The sequence below is a fragment of the Chrysemys picta genome, chromosome 6, assembly GCF_011386835.1.
Source record: "Chrysemys picta bellii isolate R12L10 chromosome 6, ASM1138683v2, whole genome shotgun sequence".
Taxonomy (NCBI): domain Eukaryota; kingdom Metazoa; phylum Chordata; order Testudines; family Emydidae; genus Chrysemys; species Chrysemys picta.
The window spans coordinates 116,865,189-116,889,329 of record NC_088796.1 but is presented as its reverse complement, the minus strand read 5'-3'; the positions used below and the strand labels follow the sequence as shown (position 1 = coordinate 116,889,329).

The 24,141-nt window shown below is 43.3% G+C and overlaps 1 long non-coding RNA gene across 3 annotated transcripts in view; it reads left to right on the top strand.

The window, feature by feature from the left end:
* Window positions 1-1,013: 1,013 nt before the first annotated feature.
* LOC135972505 (uncharacterized) overlaps window positions 1,014-24,141 on the top strand; it is a 39,772-nt gene continuing 16,644 nt past the window's right edge. For 2 of the 3 annotated variants that reach the window (XR_010588968.1, XR_010588966.1), the window contains exon 1: window positions 1,014-1,154. This is a non-coding gene — a long non-coding RNA (uncharacterized LOC135972505). Of the gene's footprint in view, window positions 1,155-13,735; window positions 13,825-24,141 lie in introns of all 3 variants that reach the window. The other variant, XR_010588967.1, reaches the window with a different exon arrangement.

Sequence of the window (24,141 nt, the reverse complement as noted above, 5' to 3'; positions counted from 1 at the left end):
CTACCAGGCTGTCCACCCCCACTAAGCAAATACCTGTAACAAGCTGTGTATATATTATCTAATAGTTCTGGGATTTAGCTAACCTTTCAGAGCGTTCTCACTGAAGGAAACTGCTTTTCCTGGAATGCTAGGTATGAAAATGTGCCACCAAATCATGTCTCATTAATTATGTAAATTTCAGAGGAATTGGAGCTCTAGTTTGGCTTCCGCTTATTTCACTTTTCTTGAAGTTTAAGATTCCAGTCCTGTACCAGGCTCAGCCATTCCTATTTTACAATTTAGCAGCATCTTAGAATTCTAAATATTCCAGGTGTATCAGCAGTGAGGCATCAAATGCTCCTATCAGAATATTTGCCATTAGTTATCAAAGATATTTGACTTACAAAACTATTCAGTCATGTAAAAAGGGGAGGATTATTCAAGTTCCTGGGGTAACTGCACCTCTGATCTCTTCCTGGCCTCTTTGAGGCATCCACGTAGGTTTCAGGTCAGCTTTTTTGGGGTGGAGTACCAGGACTCTGTCCCTTGAGACTGGGGATTTTGGCTGTACTCCACTGTAATAATCTTAGCAAGTCTGATTTTAGTTCAGCCCCTGCAGTCCCGTTCTCTCAAGGCCGTGCCAGGTTTTACCAGTGAGCAGCCAGCATTCATAAAGCAAAGTATTTATTCAGAATAAATGCATTACCAAGAAGAAATAGCAATATTTATTCAGTTGCTACAATAGTCTTTGAATAATCCATGTGTTCATAGTATGTTAGAATGAGCTGGCCCAGGTAACTTAGAACTTTGTACATCTTCATTAAAGTTTGCAATTGTAAGGAAAAAAAATAACTTTCCATCCTGTGATGGGGTGGCTGCCCCTCACTGGCAGAAAAGGGGTTAAAAGCAGCCCTAGGGAGTCTGCACTGGAGGAAGCCAATTAGAAAGGGGCTGAGAGGAGTAGCCAATCATAGCCAGGCAGGCTTTTATAAGAACAGCTGCAGGACAGAGCAGGGTTCAGTAGCTGACTGGAACTTGAAGGGAGGAGATCAGGCTCCTAGCAGGGTGAAGAAGCCCCAGCACCTGGGACAATTCAGTGCTGCAAGCAGGGATTGGCTGGGGGAGCTAGAGAGAGCTCCTGGTGGGCTGCTAAGACCACAGGTTGAGGCCCTGAGGTAAGGGTAGAAAAGGGGGCTGGAGCCATATGGGAAGTGGCCCTGGGACAAAGGACTGCAATTGCCGCTGAGGTCAGAGCCGTCCCTAGCTATTCTGGGGGCCTGTGGGGGTGTGTGTGTGGCCCCAGGCCTCCACGGGGGGGGGGGGAGGGGACTGGCTTGGGGGGCAGGGAGGAACTGCCACCCCAGCACTCACTGGCGGTGCGGGCGGGGCCGGGTTGCTGCACTTCCCGCTGGGAAGGGGAGGAGAAGGGTGGGGGCTTTGGGAAAAGGGTGGAGTGGGGGTGGGGCAGGGGTGGAGCAGGGGGCAAGAAGAATTTGGTGCCCCAAATTTCCTGGTGCCCTACGCAGCTATGTACTTTGCGTATGGTTAGGGATGGCTCTGACTGAGGTAGTGGCTGGACAGAGATTGCAGGTCCCCCGGAAGGGGAGAACATAGAGTGTGGCACAGCTGGAGGGCAGTGTCATGAAGAGGACGCCGTGGTCCTGGGCGTGATGTGGGTCCAGGAGCAGAGGTGACAGTGGATGAGACACCACCAGATGAGGGCGCAGAGCTAATTCCCAAAACAGCCAGTAGGTGGCACCGCAGTGATGACTCTTACCCCGACACACATCCAGAAAAATTTATTCTATCAGAAGCTGTTCAGGGCCAGGACCCTCTCTGATTCTACTTTTGTACATTGCTTAGCACAATACGGCCATGATCCTGATTGGGACACGTATGTGTTACTATAGAACAGGAGTTGGCAACCTTTCAGAAGTGGTGTGCCGAGTCTTCATTTATTCACTCTAAATTAAGGTTTCGCATGCCAGTAATACATTTTACTCTTTTTAGGTCTCTTTCTAGAAGTCTATAATATATAACTAAACTATTATTGTATGTAAAGTAAATAAGGTTTTTAAAGTGTTTAAGAAGCTTCATTTAAAATTAAATTAAAATGCAGAGCCCCCCGGACCGGTGGCCAGGACCCGGGCAGCGTGAGTGCCACTGAAAATCAGCTCGCGTGCCGCCTTTGGCACAAGTGCCATATCTTGCCTACCCCAGCTATAGAATAATTGATCATAATGGTGGCAAAGGGGTTTGTTTTTATCTGACACACATTATTGGCCATATCCCCAGCTGTCTTTAGCAGCATAACGCCAATGAGTTCAATAGAGCTGTTGATTTACCCCAGGGGCTTGATCCTGCCAAGTACTGAGCACTCTAATTCTGATCCAGCAAGGTGCTTAAACACATATCTAATTTTAAGCCCGTGAGTACCCCTATTGACTTCATTGGGACAGATCACATGTTTCAGGTAACGAATAAGCTTAAGAGCTTTGCTGGTTCAAAGCCCACTGCTCTGCACTTTTCATGCCCCAGCCAAAGATCTGTCCCTCTGCTGTGTTTAGGGTTACAGAGTCAAAGACATATGGATAAATATTTTACAGCTGAGGTAAACTACTAGCGCTGGTTGGAAATTTTTCAGTGACACTTTTTAATCTATATTCAGTTTGAGAAAATTTGAGAACTTTTTCGTCCAGATTCAGAATGGGAAAATGTATTGAAATCTCAACACTTCTCGTGGAACGGGAAACGCATTTCCCACCTATCTCCAGGGGCATCATTTCAGAAAAATTGTGGGAGGGGGAAAAGCTGTGTCAGCAGGTAGAGCATTATATGTGATTATATTGTATCCTGCAAAGTCGAGGGAGGAGGGGAAATTGGTGCATGCAGGCCTATGAAAAGTTGGAGCAGGCAACGAAGGTTGGGGGAAGGGGGTAGCTGCCCCCTCAGGCAGGGGCACAATTTGCCATTGGACAATCTCTCTATGCTATCTCCTAGTGCTTCAATTTGATGTTTCATATCTGAGACCACTTCTACCCTTGGAGCAAGAAGTGTGTTCCCACCTCATGTAGACATACTCGCACTAGCTGTCAGTGAGCTAGCATGCTAAAAATGGTGGTGTAGCCATGGTAGCACAGTAAGCAGCAGCATGGACTAGCTGCCCTGAGTACAAAGCTGACTGGATCCCATGGGTACATACTCAAGGTGGCTGGTCCATGCCGCCATTCACTTCTGCCTGCGCTACTTTTTTAGCTTGCTAACTCAATGAGAGCTATGTGAGTATGTCAGTGTAATCTGGGAATCATAACCCCAGCTCCAAGTGTAGATGTAGCCTGAATCGGAGAATTTTCTAGTTGTAACCTCTCTGCCAGGGGGTTAGCGGCAGCAATGGGGGCCAGGTTCAATATATCTGGGATCCCCGTTGATAAACAATTAAATCAGCTTGAGCCCCACCCCGTCCAGAAACCTGGGAAAGCTAAACACAACCTCCCTTCACAGGCAGAACTTCCCCACTTGCAATCACTCTGATTCCTCACAAGAGAATCTTTGTTAGTGGAAAGGAAACACAATCACAAACTTGGGGAAACCCAGCCCCGTAACAGATATGCAAATAAAGAGTAAAATACCCCCTTCTCCCTGAGTAGTTTTGGCAGCAGTTCGTCTAGCTCCCTTCCCACCCCCTAGCGAGGATGTCCCACCTGTAATCATCCCTTATCCACACATCATCCCTCCCCCAAGCCCCACTCTCAGTTTGGAGCAGTAAGTAGCACAGTCCAAGAGTCTCTCTGTGGGTCTGTCTCCAGCCCCAAGGGAGCTGCTTGATGGGTCCTACCAGGGGGTACCACCACAGAACCCAGATGAGTGATTCAGTTTTATGAAGGTGCTGGGTAGGTGGAGCCCACTCAGCTCTGCTTTGCTGCTACCCTCTGTGATGGCTTTCAGCGTGAAATCCTCTGAGCCATCTCTGGCTGCAAAGTCCCCACAGGAGGGGAATCAAGACTTAGGACTAAAGTTCAGTGAATACATTTTTTTTTATTTTGGTTCACTGGCTGTACTGAAATATTGTGGGGAAAAATGTAGTTTTGGGTTGACCTGAAACAACATTCTTTGGTAAACCAGAAAGTAAAAAAAAAAAAAAAAAAAAAAAAAAAACCCTTCTGATTGAACTTTAGTTTGATGCAACACAAAATATTGTGTCATTTCTCAGGTATTTTTAATACATTTTAAAAAATAAAGTTGAAGTACATTTTGAAATGAAAAGGCATTTTGAACTGGAAAAAACATTTTGAAAATCTTAAAATGAAACATTTCACATTGTGTGTGTGAAAATTTTTCATTCTATTTTTTTTCCCAAGCCCACCAATACGACAAATTTGATACGAATTCACAAAACAGTTCAGATGACCGAAATTTACATTTTTTTTAACAAAGAGTTTTGACCCAAAACATTCGCCCAGCCCTACTTAGGACCCTTGAGCAGATTCCTGGCCAGAGCTTAATTTGGATGGGGGTTTCCTGAGACTCAGCCATGGCACCTCGTCTGTCAGTGGTGTGCGAGGCCACGCTGTGTGGAGGATGTAGAACCAAGTTGTATCCTCCACGCTGCATGACCTCACACAGATGGTATGCGTGAAGTCACCATCATTACTGCTTGATCCCTGGCACCTCTTTCTTCGCAAATTAAGCATTGGCCTTAGCTGCTTGGAAAGGAGTTCTTTACGCTTTTCCCTCTCACTGAGCCTCTCTGGGAGAATACTCTGTCCCCCAAATCTAAGTTGATGCTTAGTTGTGGTGATTAGAGGAATTGTGGGTAGGTAGCCTATGCAAATGCAGATCTCTCCGTTAGCACTTTTCCCTTTTCATCAATAGACCAAATAGAGAGTTCTTTCTGGTCTGCGTCTTCTGGCCATAGGACTTGTATAGTTGAAATTGTGATTGCTTGGAGAAAAACACCAGACAATTTTGAGAATCGTGTAGTGTACAGTAATTGGGTAGTATCCCTTTAAATAGTTGTTAGCCCTCTAGTGGCACTCATTGTGTTCCATGTTTTAGAAATCAGCCAGAGCTGTAGAATGTAGATTAGGCTTTTTATGCTATATATGGTTAGTAAACACTGTTATGTGGAACCCAATTGTGTCTATGTGGTTCCTTCATATTGTGTTTGCTGTGCAGAGAACAAAAGATACAATGAATAGTCTTCAAGATTCAAGGCAGAATTCTGCTCTCACTTGCACAGATTTTTTTCACTGCTGTAGCTCCTTAAATAGGAAAATTGTGTGCATGACAAAACAGCTGACAGCCAGCATGTAATGTAACAAGAGATGGGCCAAACCCATAAACTTCTATTGAAACTACTCTGAATTCTGTGGAGCGGGTGTGTGTCTGAGTGAGACAACTGGTTAGGGACCCAGAAAATACAAATCTATACAGACCCAAACTGTACTCAGATATAACAACTCCATCTCAGAACACTGTAGTGATATAAATAAAAGAAACCTCTCAAGATCTGACTTGGCATTTTATGTCAGTAGAAAGCATTTGATGGGATTAAAGTCTTATTGGGCCAGATTTCCAGAAGACCTCAATTCCCATATGGTTAAATAAGGGCCATATTTTCAAAGCTACTCAGCGGCCAAGGGCTCCCATTACATACATGTATGGCTAACTCTTTGGAAAGTCTAGCCCCTTATTTTGGCGTCTAGATGAGTATGGGTGGTTTGGAAAATTCTGCATGGTGTGAACAGTTGCAGGCACATCAGTTCTCATGCTATTAAATTGCCAATAGTTCTCAACGTTTTCATAGCATGGACCAGATCTGAATAGAAAGAGGTTGTGGACTCATCTCCCCTGACATTCCCAGTTGCATTCATCATCTCCCCACCCATCACATAACATCTCTGTAGGAACAACAGATACTGCTGACATGGAAAAGTAACATTAGGAGAGCATTTGGGGCATGCTTCGCTTCTTTTAGTGTGATTTAGAGTGAGAAATAAGGATGAGAACAGGTGAAATTCTGGCTCCATTGATGTCAATGGCAAAACTCCTTTGGATTTCAATAGGGTCAGGATTTTGCCCTAGGTGACCAGCTACCTCTCTTCAGCATGTGCTACACTAACTACAGTTGAGAATCTCTGGATTAAACCAATGGCCCTTGCATGCGGTAAGAACATATTTTGCATATTCTGCTTTATTTCACATAGCAAATGTTCTACAGAAAGTTCATTTCTGAGCCCTGGAGCTTCCCCATGACTGCAGAAATCTCCTTCCTGCATCTGGAGAAAACAAAATCAGCCAGAGTGACAGGAAGAGGCAAACAGGAAGGAAATGCAAGTACAAAAATAACATGTAAGCACCTGGTTGATACAAAATGAAAACAAAAAAACCATTTGCTATATTATTAAAGAGGCAATGACCCATGATAAGCGGCAAGAAGTCTGTAATTAGCTCAGAATAGCCCATTGCTCCTTTGTAATTTAAAATGACTGGAGTGTAGGAAGTTTGATGTCTTTAATTGTACGTAGGCGGAACAGTTGAGTTGCTATGGAGCCTGCTCCAAAGTCCATTGAAGACAATAGAAGGACTCCCACTGACTTCAGTGGGCTTTGGATCAGGCCTCTGGTGACTTGGCAGTGGTAAACTGGCATATGGCATGCCTGACCATGAGACTTCAGCCTTAGCACTTTGTATCCATAGGTTAGCAGGGTGTGGACGCATTCTGTGTCGGTCTCTTTCTCAGTGCCAAAAAAGTCTACCATTTATCTTACCCTTCTGACCAACAAAGACAGCCTAATACAGGTGGACACAGAGTTAAAATGGGAGGAAAGAAGGGGATCTCCGAAATGATGGCTATGGATAAAATCTTTAGAGCCGGCAACAGAGCAAGCTTAAATGGGGTCAGAAGGGAGTCTGATGACGAGCCCACAGGCCATGGAGTGGAGTGTTCCAGATACTGCCTGACTAGGACAGCTCACACCAATGAAGAGGGCCTAACCCTGTTCTTGCAAAAACTTTACACCACAATGACCCCACTAATTCCAGTGGAGTGACGCTGGATATAGGGCCCAATTCTATTCCTGTTAGGCCCATTTCTGCCACCCCCAACTCATTCTGAGTTGTACTTTACCCTGGTATAAGTACCACTTACTTCAGGGGACTGCTTGCAGCATATACTCAGCAAGATTAAGGATGGGAGAATCAGGACCACTGAAAGTAATGGCAAAGTTCCCATTGACTGCAATAAGAGCAGCCTTTTGTCTTTACACCATTACTGGTGTAAGTCAGAGGAGAATCAAGCCCAGAGTATTCTAAATAGTGAATGAAGTGGACACAGTTCACTTGTAAATGCAAATTCCATATCTACTTTGGGGAGATGCTCCTATCTTTAAAAGAGAATGCATGGGGTACATTTTGAGATTCTGCTTCCTACCAAAGCTCAGATTAGTGATCAAAATGCAAAAGGCTATGGCATTTCATTCTTCTGGTTGAACTATCCTACCTTGCAAAACAGCCTGTGACAGTAATGCACCATGAGATACAGTGCAACAGAAAGAGGATCAGAAAAGTATTGCACCATTCTCTACTGAATTTAGAGAAAAAAATCATCTTGCCAGACTTCTAAAGTATGAACCATGGCTTCTGTGTGGCTTCTTAAAACTGCATGACAGATCACACAAGAATATACTACACCAATAAAGGGTCTGTTTTATATAGGTTGGAACCAATCATACATAAAAATGATGGAGATTCTAGGTCTGATAAGAATCACCATTTATGACAGGATTTGATCCTCCCCTTTCTGTTCAGTTCTGCTAAATGTCCCTTCAAATATTCTTTTTCTGTTTTCTCCAGAAATTATTTATTTTCAGATAAAACACATTATTGATGTATTTGCATTACTGGATTTTTTTGTGTGTTTTTTCTTTTTTTTTCTTTTTTTTTTTTTTTACAACCCATTAGGTTTCTAAACTCTCTTTTATCTGCCTGGTTCATTTACTGAAACGACAATAGATCATATGGGACTAGTTGCTTAGCAACTTTTTGCAGGCAGAATCTATTTAGAAAAGAGTACGCTGCTCAAACCAGAGGTCAGAAAAATTTATAATATGGTAAGCCAGCCAGAAAACGTGTTCCAACAACAGATATCTTAGGAGGTTTCCTTTTGCAGTTAGAGAGGGTTACAGACTTCCACTGGGATATTTTCCTGGCAAAAGGGAGAGGTGCACACAGAAATCTGTTTTTCTGAATGCTAAAAGTCCATTTTGAAAATGTTTTAGTAAGTCTACAGGGCCTGATTCCAAGCTCCATTTGCTTTTCCCGGGTCCCTCTGTACAAAGGAGATTCAAATTCAGTGATCTGCCTACTGGAAGAGTCTCTTAATGGAATCCAATGCTCCTTGTGCTAAAATATTCTTGCTTTACTCTTACCCTGTCTCTTCTCTCCCTCATGTGTTTGTCTCATCCACCTGTTGCATTATCTGGTAACCCAGATTGTAAACTCTTTGGGAAGGGACTGTCTTTTTTTTAAGTAAGTATTTGTAGAATGCATAGTACAATGGGGCTTGAACCCTGATTGGAGAACTTAGATGCTACCACAGTAACAACAAAGGCCACTTCCCTTCCCTGCTTCGGGACATTGGGTGGTGGACTCTCCATACTCCATCAATGCCCAAATGTCTTTGGTGGCTGTGGGCAGCTGACATGGTTTATAGCTGTTCTAAAGTTCTCTTAACTATTTTGTGGACTAGGCTGGTACTGAACATGTTCCATGCCCCCTTTAGACTCTTTCCTCTCTTGCACTCAGAAGTTACTAGCCAGAGCTGAATATCTGACCCACTGTCTGATTACTGACACCAGCAATGAGTTATTGATGGGTGGTAACCCCAGCAGAGAGGGGCAGTTATGGCTTTTAAAAGCATTAGCCACCAAAGAGGAAAAAAATGTTTCTACAATGGTGATGGCTGAGTTAGAGGGGGCTCAGCACTTTTCAAGAGGCACTCACCACAACGCAGCTAGGCCCTTTATATCAGATATCAATGGCTGGACCTTAAAACCTCTGTTAACATGGCTTTTCTTAATCCCAACCTCCTGTTAAAAAGACTTTTGGTTGGCTCTCAAATCACAGTGCTAGTGGCTAGTTTTCCTTCTGGATAAAGAAACTTCCAGACATCTGCAGAAAAGGAAAATAAGGGTGACGTGTTGTTGAAACTTAGGGTATGTCTTCACTACTGGCTGGATCGGCGGGCAGCGATCGATCCAGCAGGGATCAATTTATTGCGTCTAGTTTAGATGCGATAAATCGATCCCCGAGCGCTTTCCCGTCGACTCCTGTACTCCATTGCCGCGAGAGGTGCAGGCTGAGTCGACGGGGGATCAGCAGCAGTCAACTCACTGTAGTGAAGACACCACGGTAAGTCGAACTAAGTATGTTCATTTCATCTACGTTATTCACGTAGCTGAAGTTGCGTAACTTAAATCAATCCCCCCTAGTGTAGATCAGGGCTTAGACAATGATGAGGAAGTAAGGTGGCAAATTCCTCATTATTTTATGACAGAAACAAAAACCTGGAAAAGAGACTAGCTCAGATATACACATGGGAGAAGACACCTCTTTATAATTCTAGCCGGCACAGGGTAATACATAGGAACAAAAGTGTGCAAGTGTCATTGCCTGGGGAGATGTGCACCCAACTGCCATTACAATACAATGGGAGTTGGACACCTGATTCCCCTAGGATCATTTGAAAATCCCAGCCCCAGAAGTTAAAACTGACATTTTTGAAATTAGGCATCTAAACTAGGATTTTCAAAGATGGGTGCAGGGCTGTCCTTACCCATACGCAAAGTACGCAGCTGTGTAGGGCACCAGTAATCCTGGTGCTGTTCCAGCCCCTGCTCTGGCTCTTCCCAAAGGGCCCCCACCCCTACTCTGCCCCGCCCCTGCTCAGTCCCGCGCCCACTCCCCATAGGTCTGCAGCAGGGCCAGTGCAGTGACCCTGGCCCCAGCCGCACTGCTGGTGAGCGGTTTCCCCCTGCCCCCCAAACCGGCCCCGCACCCCGCAGAGGCGTGGGGCCCGCTCCACCCCCCCACGGAGGCCTGGGGTCTGCTCTCCACCCCCCCACGGAGGCCTGGGACTTGTTCCTCGCGCCCCCCCATCCCGCAGAGGCCTGGGGCCCCACACACACCCCTGCGTGGGTGCTGCGTAGGGCCCCAGAATAGCTATGGACGGCTCCAGATGGGTGTCTAAAGGAAAACACATGAATCCACATTTAGGCCCCTAAATAAAAGTAGTTAGATTTTCAAGAGTACTGAGCCTTCACAAATCCTGCAGAAGTCAGTGGAAGCTGTGTGGTGGTTAGTGCTTTGGAAAATCAGGCCATTTTTATTTAGCTGTCTAGATACAGATTAAGAAGCTTAACTGGAGAAAATCCTGCCGTAATCCATATTCTGGCACCTAAATAAATGGCCCCGCTTTCCAAGCATTTACAACTCCTATGAACTTCCTAGAAGGTATAATGAAAATAACATGCGCCTAGACTAGAAAATAGGCATGACTGTTTAAAATGTATTATCTACTAATACTCGAGACCACCTTAAGTGCCGGAGGTGGGTTTTAGAAAAAGAATACAATTGGGTGTTATTTACTGGCTATTGATATTATCTCTCTGAGTCTGAGAATTTGCATTACAATAACATCAAGAGATTGTATGAAGTGATGGGTTTGTATTTTCTATCCGTGAGACAAGAGGAAGGACAATGTAATACAAGGAGACTCCTAGAGGTGCAAAGATGGAAAAACATAAGACATTGACAGGGGAGATGTTTGGAGTGTAGAATTATTATAAATGGAGTGTGGAAATAATTGTGGTAACCCACTAAATGTGGGTTAATAGAGGTCAGAGTGTGATTAGATGGTATACGAAAGGATCCCCAGAACAAATGGATGGAAATTGACTCCCCCGTGAATAATGTATGTATAGCGTGGCTAGTGAGTAACTCATGTGTCACGCTGTCTGGAGTGGCTCACGACCATGAGTGCCTACCTCAGGACAGACTGTCAGAAACAGGGCGGGCAGACACCCCAAACTGGTGGTGTGTTCTATAATTAGATTTCACTACGCCTGTAACAAATGTGAATTCCTGGATCACAGTAACAGTCTGACTAACTGGACTTTGTGATAAAAGGTCACTTAATCACACCACATCAGTTGCTCCCAGTCCCAAGACACCAGTCACCCCAGATCTATTGGTACCGTAGATCTTTCAGAGCAGACCAAGGAGGCAGACCCTGGGGATCTCTGGTTTCAGATTAGAGTCTCTGGTCCTTCAGAGTTCAAACAGCCAAAAAGATGCAGTTTCTTTTTGTCAGGGATTTTTTATTCTCTTCCCCGCAGAGTTCAAGATGTTGGGATGAGTTCACATGCACGTCTCCTCTTCATGGGGGTGGGGGGAAGGAAGGGACAACAGGAAACAATTAACAAAGTTGTCTTTTTCTTCTTTTTGTGGCCTTTCTTTTCTCAGGCAGACGATAGCACCTCCTGTGGCAAACTAGTATTTCACACTTGGTAATGTTTCTCTCCTGACTGGGGGTTTCCAGTTTCAGAGCAAACACTTTTACCGTTACAGAGCATACACTTAAATATTACCTGATAACATGGGATATAGATATTATCAGTGAGATAATACATGTAGCAACGTACAAACATTTCATAGAGTCTAACCACTAAATGCATTCTTATGTAACTAATACCTATTTTGAGCAAAACTAACATACAGCTGACCTGGTCTGGTCCTCAGGTATGAGGTTATTAGTTCTTAGCTAATGCCTGCAGCCTGGACAAGAGCTGGCATCTGGCCTGCTAGCATCACATCATGAATGAATGACTCAATAAGGATGAAATTCACCCAGACGTGGAGGGTCCGCACAAGCCCCACTGGACCAATTGGACCCTATAGTGGAATTGTGGGGTGAGGGGTCTGTTAGTAGAGTGAGGCCTTGCCAGTGGTGGAAGGAATCTCTGCATTAGCCCAGCAAACACCAGCAGTGAGACGGGAATGGGGGAAGGACCATAAGGTCTTTGATGCTGATCTACTACACTGTACAGAGGAGCTCTAGCTGGAGCATTGGATATGGAGGTCATATAGAAGCACCATGCCCTGAGTTGAGGGTTGGTTGTATTTTCCCTTCCAAAATCCCACCACTCACATCACTCACATGATGTCTGATTAATCAGGCTAAATGCAGTATTATGAATTTCATTCTCAGTGAACAGGACTGTGATGAGTTACTACAAGTCTGGCCAGTTTTTACTTTAATTTTCGGTTCTGTTCAAACCTGAAGCTTGGCGTAAACTCCCTAGTGTACATGAACTGAAACAAACATGAATCCATGCTAGAACTGCTGTACTTTGCATATACAGTGAGTGGATTTCAGATGAATTAAAAGTTCAGCTAGACAGTGTCCAGCGCACAGAAAGGAGGGAATCCTGGGAGAAGTAATGCGTAATAGCTAAGGGAGTTGAGAGGTGAGAATGATAGGGGAACTCTGAATACTGTATATGAGGAAAGTTTCTGCTGCTTACTGATTCAGTGCGTAACCCCTGCAAAATCCTTCTGTGACTGAAACGCTAATATTTTAAAATAGAAAATAAATCATCTCTGTAAAATTGTCTGGTTTTCCCATTGGTATGGGACAATCTTTACTCCAGAGGTCTTAAAAAGCCCCAGTATAAGAATAGAGGAAAACTTTTAAATGGAAATTGAGACATATAAGTAACACCTAATCTGTTGGAAAGAAGGCAGCAGTTTGCTTCTACAATCCCCAGAAAGATAGACCCTCAGTGTCTGATCCAAAGCCCGTTGAAATCAAAGGGAGTTTTTTCCATTGACTTCTTTGGGCCCTTATTTATTTTTTTAAACGGAAGTCATTTGATCTAAATAAAATGCCAATAAATAAGTCAAAATTATATAGGCAACTCAAGTCACATTCTTTTCTCATTATTATGCATTTGAGCATCAACTCATAGTCCAGCCTCGTTAAGTTGTTGACATTGAAATCAGTCACTCTGCAGAAATAAAGGGATGGAAATGAAATATTGCTATTTTCTCTCCAGATTCACATGAGCTTCCTCCTAAGCACTTAACATAATGAAAGCTTTTCATCTAATACTTTCACTCCCTACATCTTTTCCCTGGGATTGAGTAAAATAAAATAATATTGGCACTTTAATAAAGGAAAATAGGGCATCATTGGAGAGAAAATGCTGTAATAGGTAAGTATTGCAACATAGAGAGATACAGTTAGGATTGTAATAAGACCTTTTTGATGACAACAACTTCATGTAAATTATGTTAAATTGTACATTGAAATTGTTGGTGTTCATCGGGAGGGTAGATGGACTTGAAGTGCTGTTGGGTATTGTTGGGTGAAATTTTTCATCTGGAACATTTTTGCTGAAAAATGCAGCTCTAGGTTAACTGAAACTTTTCACCAATTTGTGTTAAATTTGCCAAATTGAAAAAACAAACAATATTTTTTTGAGAAAATTGAAATGTTACTAATTTGATAGCCATTATGAACCAGGCTGTTCTAAGCTGGGGAGAGCACAAATGTGTATTCAGAGGATGTTCACATGGATAACCCGTAAGCCAAGTGGACTGTGTACATACAGACAACACACATACTTACAGTAAGAGATTTCTCGCAAGTAAGTGTTAATTATTTTACCCTTACTTTTTAAAATCTATCTTTCAGTGTTAGCGAAGCCCCCGCCTGCCCTTGCAGCAACATGCAAATTGTATTTCCTGCCGACTCCCTCATTAACAAGCTTATGTTTTTTCCAAGTAAGTCATCTTCTGTGTATACTTATTTTTCTGAGGTCACGTGTAGCAAATGACAAACAAAGCCCTGCAGAAGATTATTAGATTGATGAAGATTTGAACGCACAAGCCTGTTTATCTAAAGCTTTGATTCATGTCACTAAGCGCAGAATGGAGATATGATTGGCTGAACATTTTATCTTCATTAACCCAACATTATTGGTTAAACATTACTCTTGACTGAGAGCTCTGCATTGCTAGTCTGACGGCGAGGCTGCAAATCTGCCCCAATATTATCCCTTTGCTTGTAAACCTAAAGCTGGAAATATCCTGAATATTGGATGAAAGAAATCTCCATGCTTCAAATTCATGTATCATTTATGGATTGCAGGGGTTCAGGGTTTGCTGACTTACAAAGCAGCTGTGTATTTGGAATTTCACTTCTCTTGACAGGGTACATCCTCTCTCAGGAAATTTGAATAGCCCTTCAATGTAAATACCGATGTGCTCTTGGACACCATACTGCATGACATCATTCTTAAGGGCCAACATTTTCCCCACCTTTCCTGTTGCAAGGACAAGTACAATGTCCCCTCAGAGTACATAGCAGCAGTAGAGCCACTCAGGGTTTGTCTACACTGCAGTTAGACACCCACAGCTGGCCTGTGACAGGTGATGCAGGCTTGCAGGGCTTGGGCTAAGTAGTCACAGATGCCTCCAAAGACCACCTACCTTTGTGACTGAGATCAGCTCCATGGCACGTGGGGAAAGTGGACTGCTAGCAGGCTCCTCATACGCTGGCCTAACCCTGGCCCTGCTTGGTGGACCCCCAGAAATCCACTTGTGGCCCCTCAGGGGGCCCTGGTTGAGAACCACTGGTGTAGTGGATAGGGGAATAAACTGGGATTGATTCCCAGCTCAGCCACAGACCTCCTGTGTGACTTTGGTAAAGTTACTTAGTCTGCCCTGCACCTCAGGTCTCCGTCCATAAAATGGGATTGAGGCTTCCCTATCTCACCAAGACATTGTGTGGAGAAGATCCATTAATAAATGTGAGGAGCTAAGATACTTTGGTGATGATGTCACATAAGTACCTAGATACCTATTTGGTCAAAATCTGAGTAATGGGACAATTTAAAAAAATCTTTATGAACTACTGCTTGCAGAAAGAAAACCTCAGTTCGTATTCAGTTTTATACTGGAGAAAATCCTCTGCCAGGTTCTAGTTCTTGCTCATGTGCTGGGCTAGGTAATTCAAATAACAGGAAACAGACGGTTCACCTTGTAGTAATTGAGAATCTGATTGAGGACTGACACTCCTTGAGTATATCTTTTGAGTATCCCAGTTATTACATTAAGTTTGTCTTCCTTCTGCAATGAAGAACCACACCTTCCTGGCCTTGTTTTAGCAACCAGGGCTAGATTAAGGCAGTCAAGGGCCTCATGCACACATGGCCGTCTTGTGCTGTGTTCCTGTCTCCACCTGGAATAGCAGTGCAGGGAGCCCCTTCTCCTGCCAAAGTGGCTGGGGCAGCTGCATGGGGTCTTCTCTCCAAGTGGCCTTATGAATTCCTTCTTTGTCCTCAGAGGCACAGTAGCAGATTGGCATTCCAATACTTATCCCAGCAACCAGGTTGTATCAGCTTGGGTGGGTAAGTCAGATCCACTAAATTCTTCTCTTCTTGCCATACATAGACTCCTCAGGGGTGATATTGGCATGCTGTCCCTCCCTCCACCCGGAGCAATGGGGGTCTTGCAGGAAACACCCCATTGAGATGCATGAGGGCAAGTCACCCTTCTCGGAGCTATTGTTAAAGGCTGTCTGCAGACTCAGGCAAACGTCCCCGTATCTTTTACACTGTGGTCATATTTTCAAGTTTTTCTATGCAACCACGAGGCCTAGAAATTTATTATTTTAAAATGAAAGCTGAAATTTAACTCCCATCATGTGACTGAAAGAGCTCGGGTCTCAGGTCTGGGCCTATTGAGTTTATACCTTAATCCAGCACCTCTTCTTCCTCTAGATGATACAGCAAGGTGGGTGTGGTTTAGGAAAGATCTCTTCTGTATTGTACCGCAGTGGTTTTCTCTAGTTTGTGGAGGAGTTTAGTTTCTGGTTTGTGTACAATTAAAGGAGTGCCAGGAAGAAGGCCAAACTTTTTCCTGGTGGCAGAGCTGTTGTGACCAAGGGATGAAAAGCAATGTGGTAGTAGTTTGTATTCACTAGCATCTGATGGCCTTTGTGGGTTTGACCTGGCTGGCGTTGTGGCACAAATAGACACGTTGCCAAAGTAAAACCCTGCGATTACTAACCTGTAAACTTCTGTGGTTGGACCTTCAAATAATAAGATAAGTGTTTCCAAGACTTTGTTTCATTAGTCCTGTCAAAGTCTTTTAACACAAAGCTATTTCTCTTGCTTCCCTTCCTCCCTCCCGTACACTATAAAGGGTTAGCCTGAATTTCCTGCTTGGATAATAGGATGTTTTCAAATGCCATAGGTTATGGCTAAAGTCATAAAAACCTTCAGCTACTCCCTTGGTACTCACCCCAACACAGCCCCACGTTATAGGGTGAATCCTACCCCAATGCCCAAAGCTGTGCATGAGAGGAGACTCCTGTATAAGGGGAGAGGTTCTGCAGAGGGTGTAGCTTGCATGCCCACCACAGAATCCAGTTTCACAGTGAATCCCTGTGTGACAGTATAGTGCTGGGGCATATGCTGCTATGTGAAGCTGCTGATCCTCCCCGTAGCCCTGTGGAGGGGCAGCGGTAGCAACAGAACAGCAGCTCACCTGGACGCCCTCCTTCTTCTTTCCTGCCATACTCATTTCTCTAGCACACAGCCCAGCTGCTGAGGACTGGGTTTGGCACTGATGTGGTATAAAAGAATTGCCCAGAACCTCTGCTTTAGGATACATTTCACTTCTGAATGCTCTAAGCAAAACCTTTGGTGTTAGTGATTGCTCCCTCGGGAGTGGGAAAGGGGGCAGAAAAGAGAACATGTCTTTAAAATCAGACTTGCGTTCGCTTTGTACTCATCAGCTCAGGCCTAAAACGCATCCAGTGCACTGAGACTTCCGCTTGTGAAGCCTGTAGTGCGTTGCTTGTCAGTTCCTTACCATTTTGTTCTGGGATATGACCTTGAAGATGACACATACTGCTTCCAAGTGCTGCTCGGTGCCTACAGACGTCACACAGTTGTTCATAAAGGAAGTACAAGTACTGCACTAGAACAGTAGGAACATTTACAAGGTTGTCTTCACAATTCCAGTCTCTCTGGCAGAGACAGATCATTTTGTATTTGCTCACCTCGATGTTACTGTTAAGTGCCTTGAGATTTCCAGTGATGCACATGGAGGGCTTCATGAATCTGAACTGCCAGGGAAGTTGTTCTCGGTGTAGTCAGTGAAAGACATCAGCTTTGGTTTGAATAGTGGTTTTTTTCTCAGTTTAAAAAAAAACAAGTTAAACTAATACTATTAAGGTTGCAAACCCAAGCACTCAGAAGTGAGGCAATGACAGAATTAAGGCTGCCCATAAACCTTCATTCAGCCCCATGTACATATGCATTATAATAGAGATTTTAAGTACATGATCACACACTATCTTTTTCCATGTGCTGCATTTGGTGCACAGCATGGATGATGCTTGGGCAACTATTCAATATTTTGTTTTGTTCTCATTGTTCAGCGTGTGGCCCCAGACCCTATTCATTGCGCTCATTTCAAACCGTGCTCTGAAGACACAACTGTTAATTTCCTCATGGGCTTTTCTACGGCACTCATCACTATAGCATCTTCGAGCTTCCCAAATCTTAATTAATTTATCTTCAACCCCTCCCCCGCATGAGATGAGGGAGTGGTATTATCCCCATTTTACACATGGAAAGCTGAGTCTCACAAAAGTATCCACTAATTGTCGGTGCCCGATTTGAGACACTAAGGGCTTGTCTACACTTGAATTGCTGCAGCTGCATCGCTATAGTGCTTCAGCGTAGATACTACCTACATTCTCCCATCATCTCCCCAAGAGACAGTAGCTAGGTCGACAGAAGAATTCTTGTATCGACCTAGTGCTGTCTACACTGGGGGTTAGGTCGGTTTAACTATGTTGTTCGGGCGTGTGGATTTTTCACAGCCCTGAGTGATGTACCTGGGTCAACCTAATTGTTAGTGTAGACCAAGCCTTAGTATCTGATTTTTCAGAGTATGTAGCATTCTGCCGCACTTTATCTGTTCAGAACACCGCTCCCGTTGACTCCAGTTACAGCTGTGAGTGCTCAGCACTTCTACAAATCAGACCCCAGGATTGAAAGTTAGGCACCTAGAAAATGAAGAACACAGAATTAGTGACCACCTATGAAAAGTTTGGTTTAAGTGACTTGCCCAGCACCACGTAGGAACTCTGTGGCAGACACAGGAATAGAATCCACTTGTCCAGGGCAGCCTTCAACTGCCTTAACCCGGAGTCTGTCTTTTCTCTTCTTGCACACCCCTCCCTCATTCACTGCACAGTTTCCAACTTCTGCAACAAATGAGGTAAGGGCCCTATAGAGCAGTGGTTCTCAACCAGGAGGCCAGAGCCACCTGGGAGGCCATGAGCAGGTTTCAGGGGGTCTGTTAAGTGGGGCCAGCATTAAACTCCCTAGAGCAGAAAGCCAAAGCCCCGCTAAGCAGGACTGCAACCTGGGCCCCAAGCCCCAATACCTGGGACTGAAGCTGAAACCTGAGCATCTTAGCTTCACGGTGCCCCTTGTGGCACGGTGCCCCGGGCAACTGCACTGCTTGCTGCCTCTTAACGCTGGCCCTGACTTTTATATGGAGAAAAACAGTTGTTGTGGCACAGGTGGGCGGTGGAGTTTTTATAGCATGTTGGGTGGGCCTCAGAAAGAAAAAGGTTGAGAACCCCAGCTAAAGAGAACAGCCCCCTTTACTACACAACCCTGCTTAATTCTCAGAGTAGAGCTATCTCGTGCTCTAAATCAGGCTGCGGTCCTGTTTGAAAAATAGTATGTGATTCTGTAATTCAAGTCTGTATCATAGTGCACGGTGCTGAATTAAAGAATTTTGGGGCCCTGTGCACTGTGAAAATGGTCTGCCGCCCACCTTCTTTAAGATACTTCTTTAAGCAAAATACTCTGTAGGTGCCCTTGTTTTTAGGAACAAAGTCTTTTTAGGAAATATACATTGAGTAGAAGTTGCTGTTGCCCTTCTCTTTTCTTGTTGAAATGTGAAGAGTCTAATTCTAAAGTGCACCATTTCGCCCCATCCGTAAGAAATACATTTCTAGGAAAACTTCCTGTAACCCCTTTTACCAAAGATTTTACCCCTGGGAGCATTCAAAACCCAAAACTCTGTAGGGATCAACTCCTTGCCATTACTGTAACCTTTTATGGCATCTCACTTCAAGAGGAACTGGGGTGGGAGACTTTTCTCCCTATTCTTCCCTATTCTTGTAATAAATTACTGGCTCTTTTGGTCAAAGAGTTTGTACTTCCCTCCCCACTGCAGGCAAGTCTCCTGTGATCTCAGAAAAGATGTGAAACTAGCTCTCCTAATTATAAATGCCTTCTTTTCCACCACTGAGATGTTACTAGCCTCCAGCATGATCTGGAGAACGATAATCCCTTTTGGGTGACTCATTATATCACTAACTGTGCAATATGGTTATTTTATTAATCTCATTAGTGTACACTAGTAACACTGATGTACTTCTATGCCTTAACAAAAGAATTAACTCATTTGTCTCATTAAATTTCATATTCTATTTCCATGATGCTTCTCCCAGGCAGGAAGAAGCTACCTGCTATGGCTGATTAAGTATGTTATTGGTTTAGCTATTAAAGTTGCTGGTCTTGGTTCTGCTTCATTTGCACTATTTTCACCATCTCTAACAGCTGACAAAGGAGAAGCACAGGTTGTATCTACATCTGGTCATACATATCACCAAATAAAAATATCTCTGGGTAGAAGAGTAATTTATTGAAAATTTAAGAATAACAACAAGTAGTGATGAAGATGGTCTTGGGATTAAGGCACTGGAATAGGACTCTAGAAATGTGGCACTTCCTGGACAGTGAAATCTTGTACGAATGTAGTCAATAGGAGTTTTGTCATTGACTTCTCTTGAGCCAGGATTTCACCCTTAATATATTTGGGCAACATTTTCAAGAACATCTGTCATTAGGCATTTTGGAACCTCAGTCCTATTGAAAGTCAATGGGACCTAGGTGTCAATATGCCTATATCATTTTTGAAAGTGGGATTTAGGCTCCTAAGTCACGTAGGCACTAAATTTTTTTATCATTTGTGCTTCACTTCCCCTGCAATGTAAAATGGGGATAATAGGACTTCCCTCTTCACGCAGGTGTTGTAGAATTCCTTTATTAATGTTTGTGAGACTCCCAAATACCTATGGTACTTGGGGCCATGAAGTACCCAGATTCAGAGATACTCATTAAAAAGACTCAATTATTTTGGCCCATTCTTTGTAAAACCCATAGAGGAGTTTTCTGTTATACTTTTCAGGATCCTACATCCCAGTTCACATATCCTCCACTTGTCCAACTCTTAGTGATAGACTTGACGAAAAGGTAGCTCAATGCTAGGTGAATGGATCCACAAATGAGGTAGGTTAAGAAAAATCAAATAAGAGTGTAAACTCCTTAGGATAAGGACCTTCTATTCTTAACTGCTTCTAAAATGCTAAGCTCAAATAAATAAATAATAGCCCATGTCTTCCAGGACTGGTAAGGGTCTCTGGATTGAGGAGTACATTTGCTACCTTCACCTGGAGACGTGAAAGCAGCAAAGACATTGTAATTTACAAAATGGTTTAGTTAGGCAGGTAGCAGAGTGAGATCTTCCTGGTCCTTTGTAGAGCTGTGTTTAAGGTTTGCATCGTTTTATTTTCCATAAGTTTCACCTACAGGTTTTTGGGTTCATTTGAAACCTAACATTCAAACAGAACCTTAAAGGAAAATTAGTTCTTCTTCGAGTGCTGTCCCTGTGGGTGCACATTCAAACAAAAGGCCCAGTCTGAGTACTTTATTTGCAGCCCTATTCTCTTCCACTTGTCTACGTTACCCGCTGGATCGATGGGCAGCGATTGATCCAGCGGAGGTCAATTTATCGCATCTAGTCTAGACGCGATAAATCGATTGCCAAGCGCTCTCCTGTCAACTCCGGTACTCTACCAGTGCGAGAGGCGCAGGCAGAGTCAACGGGAGAGCATCAGCCGTTGACTTACCACAGTGAAGATACCGCGCTAAGTAGATCTAAGTATGTCGACTTCAGCTATGTTATTCACGTAGCTGAAGTTGTGTAACTTAGATCGATACCCCCTACCCCCAGTGTAGACCAGGCCTTAGTCACTGAGAGTAGCAGCTTATCAGGAGAGTAGTCCAATTGATTTAATTGATGTCAGTGTCAATTCTCACCTACAAAGGTACAACTCCTGGTGGAATTGGGCACTTAATTTTATATAGTCTTTACTCATGTAAACTCTCATGGGGATTAACCTGTGTAAAGGCTGTGTAAAAGCTCAGGACTATATTCTGCCAATGTAAATCCAAGGTAACAACACTGACTTGGGGGTAAGGCCCCTAGGATATGGCCCAATATGATTTGGTGATGAGGAATATTGTGTGAACTCCTGGCCCCATTTAAGTCAATGGGAGTTTTGCTATTGATGGTAGTGGAGACAGCATTTCATCCACCATGTGCTTATATTAGGTGTCATGTGATTTCCAATGGCCCCCAATCAGTTGACTTAGTCTGGACTGTAATTTCCTCTACTCACTGATATAAATTAGTTTCAGATTGCTGCAGTATGCAACTTGTTACACCCAATGCAAAACACAATTCCAAGAGTCATTGAACGTCAGTAATCATATTTTCCTTTATTTCCTGGTGGGGTTTTTCTCTGGACTTTCTGTATAACTTAAAGCTGTGGATGAGACCTTCAGAATATGGACTGACCAAACCCTTTCAGTTCTCACTAGCATTCAGACAACCTACTTTAATAATGCAACAGAGCACAAGAAACAGTGACATTATAACAAGTAACATATTGGGGAATTGTAAATGTTCTAGAGTCTATAGCATATTTTTGTAGAAAGCCCCCGATAGGAATACTGTTGGAAGTAATTTAATCCTTGCCTTGTTACACCATAGGCTAATCTGGAAACTCATTATTTATTTGGCACAAATTTAGCATAACAAATCAATTTAACAGGGCACATTAGACCAGGTAATTCAGAATGAAAGTCAAAGTCAAGAAGGAAAAGATTAAACATTTTTATTTCTAATAGCAGCATAACGTGCTAATGACTTGGAGAAGCTCAATGGCATTCTAAATACATGGAGTTAAAAGCTGTTAGGTCATCTCAGGAACCCCTTAGTAAAAGTCCACCATCAACTGTTTCTCTGCCTTTGATGGAATCACCTTCTTGTTACCGAAATATCGGGTCCACCTAGCTGAGAGCCAATAACAGCCAGACAGGGATAAGGAAGAGTTGCTTTATCCTGCAGAAGAAAGGAGAGCTTTGCACTTTAGTACAAAAACTCTGTTTTACACACATTTTACAGATTTTTTTATACACATTCAGACAAAGGTCCTTGCAGTGTTAACACTTGATTGGTGGTTGTCAGACCCGTGCTTTTGCTATCTGGTCAGTGAAAACTGGCTTGGGACTAGCTCCAACTACTTTAAGGCCTTGAAGGGAAGACAGTTGAAAAGTTTAGGCTACTGTGTACTTCAAGTGTCTGCTTTTTTCTAATGGCTACTGGTTGACATAAAGGCTGATTTGTTAAGGGGGGGTCACTAGTAACTTTCACATTCTCAAGATAATTCCCCACAGATGGTTAGTCACTAGGGTGCATAGAAATAATTTTGAAGAGCACATTTTTTTTAGCCTCTGAAACTGGCAAAATTGTACCCAATGATCAGACTTTTCCAAATAGATTTCTAGGGAAGGATCCTTTTGGATCCCCAACAAAATCTTCTCACACGCTCCTCTCAAGTAGCCTCTTCGTATTTATATGACTTGTGCTACACAATCAATACAATCAGTATATTTTCCCGCAGACAAATTAGAAGCATTTCCAACTAAGGGCTATTTGATGTAAGTTTGTTTGCCAGATGGCACGCCCTCTTTTGTTAGACGTCAGAGTTTTTTAAAATAAATATTTGTTTATACAAAAATATAGATCCTCTTGTCCATCATTTTTCATTTCCATGAGAATCTGGGCCCACATCTCAAGTGATGAGGGCCTTCTTTTTTTCCGTTGGGGAAAATAAATTGGTGTGGTAGCCAATATGCAACTAAAGGGGAAAGGAATGCATGTACCAACCAACTGGAATAAGCATTCGTGTTAGAACTGGTTGGAAAATGGAGGGACATATGTTGCAAAAATGTTGGTGAATATTTCCTTCTCTCCCTCCCTTCCCCCGCCCACACACACACTTTTGGATGAAACATTAAGACTCGTGAAATTTTCCGAACAGCTCTACACACCATTTTCCGAACAGCTCTACACACCTTTGTTTAGACTAGGAAAAGTGATGGAGTTTAGATCAGGTCAAGGGGAAAGTTAATGCCAACCACTGCACCTGGGCTGCATCTGCTCTGCAACTATAATTTTCTTTTTACACCAAGATCACTATCTTGAGCAGCCAACGCCATGTACAGTCCTAGTGGATGTAAGGGGCAGGTAGTTTTGTGTATATATTGCACAAAGACAATAAAGTGCCTGACTCAGTTGCCATTAAAGCCAATGGTAGTCTTTCTGTCCGCTTTAAAAGCAATTTGGTCAGGACCCTAGCCACCTCTCCATGGTACATTGCCAGCTGAAGGTCTAAGTGCCCTGATTCAACTCTTCCTGATGGCAGTGGTTGAGTTGGATCGGACCTAAGAGAATGAAATATTGTGATGCCTACTGATGGATGTATCGCAAAAGGTTCGGCGGTACAAGTTCACTTTAAATAAGTATCCACCTGCACAGATAATTATCACACCTCCTGAGGCTTCCAGGTTGGACTGCAAGTCTGTTGACAGCAAGCTTTCTATTTCCAGTGTTTTCCATTCCAATCAGGCTGCATATACTACGGAACTGCTTTTCTGGTCATATTTCAGCATTTTGATTCTGGTTGTGACCAGAATGAAAATGTAATTTAAAAAAATAAGCATTTTTTCCCCCAGGCTCCAGGAGTGTTTGGTTCAAAGTTTGGGAAGAAAGTCTGTGGTTTTTGTTTGGTTTTTAATTTTATCTCAACCAGTTTAACCATCCCTCGGGTGATCAATAGGAATTATGGCCAAATCCTGAGTTGGTGTAAATTTT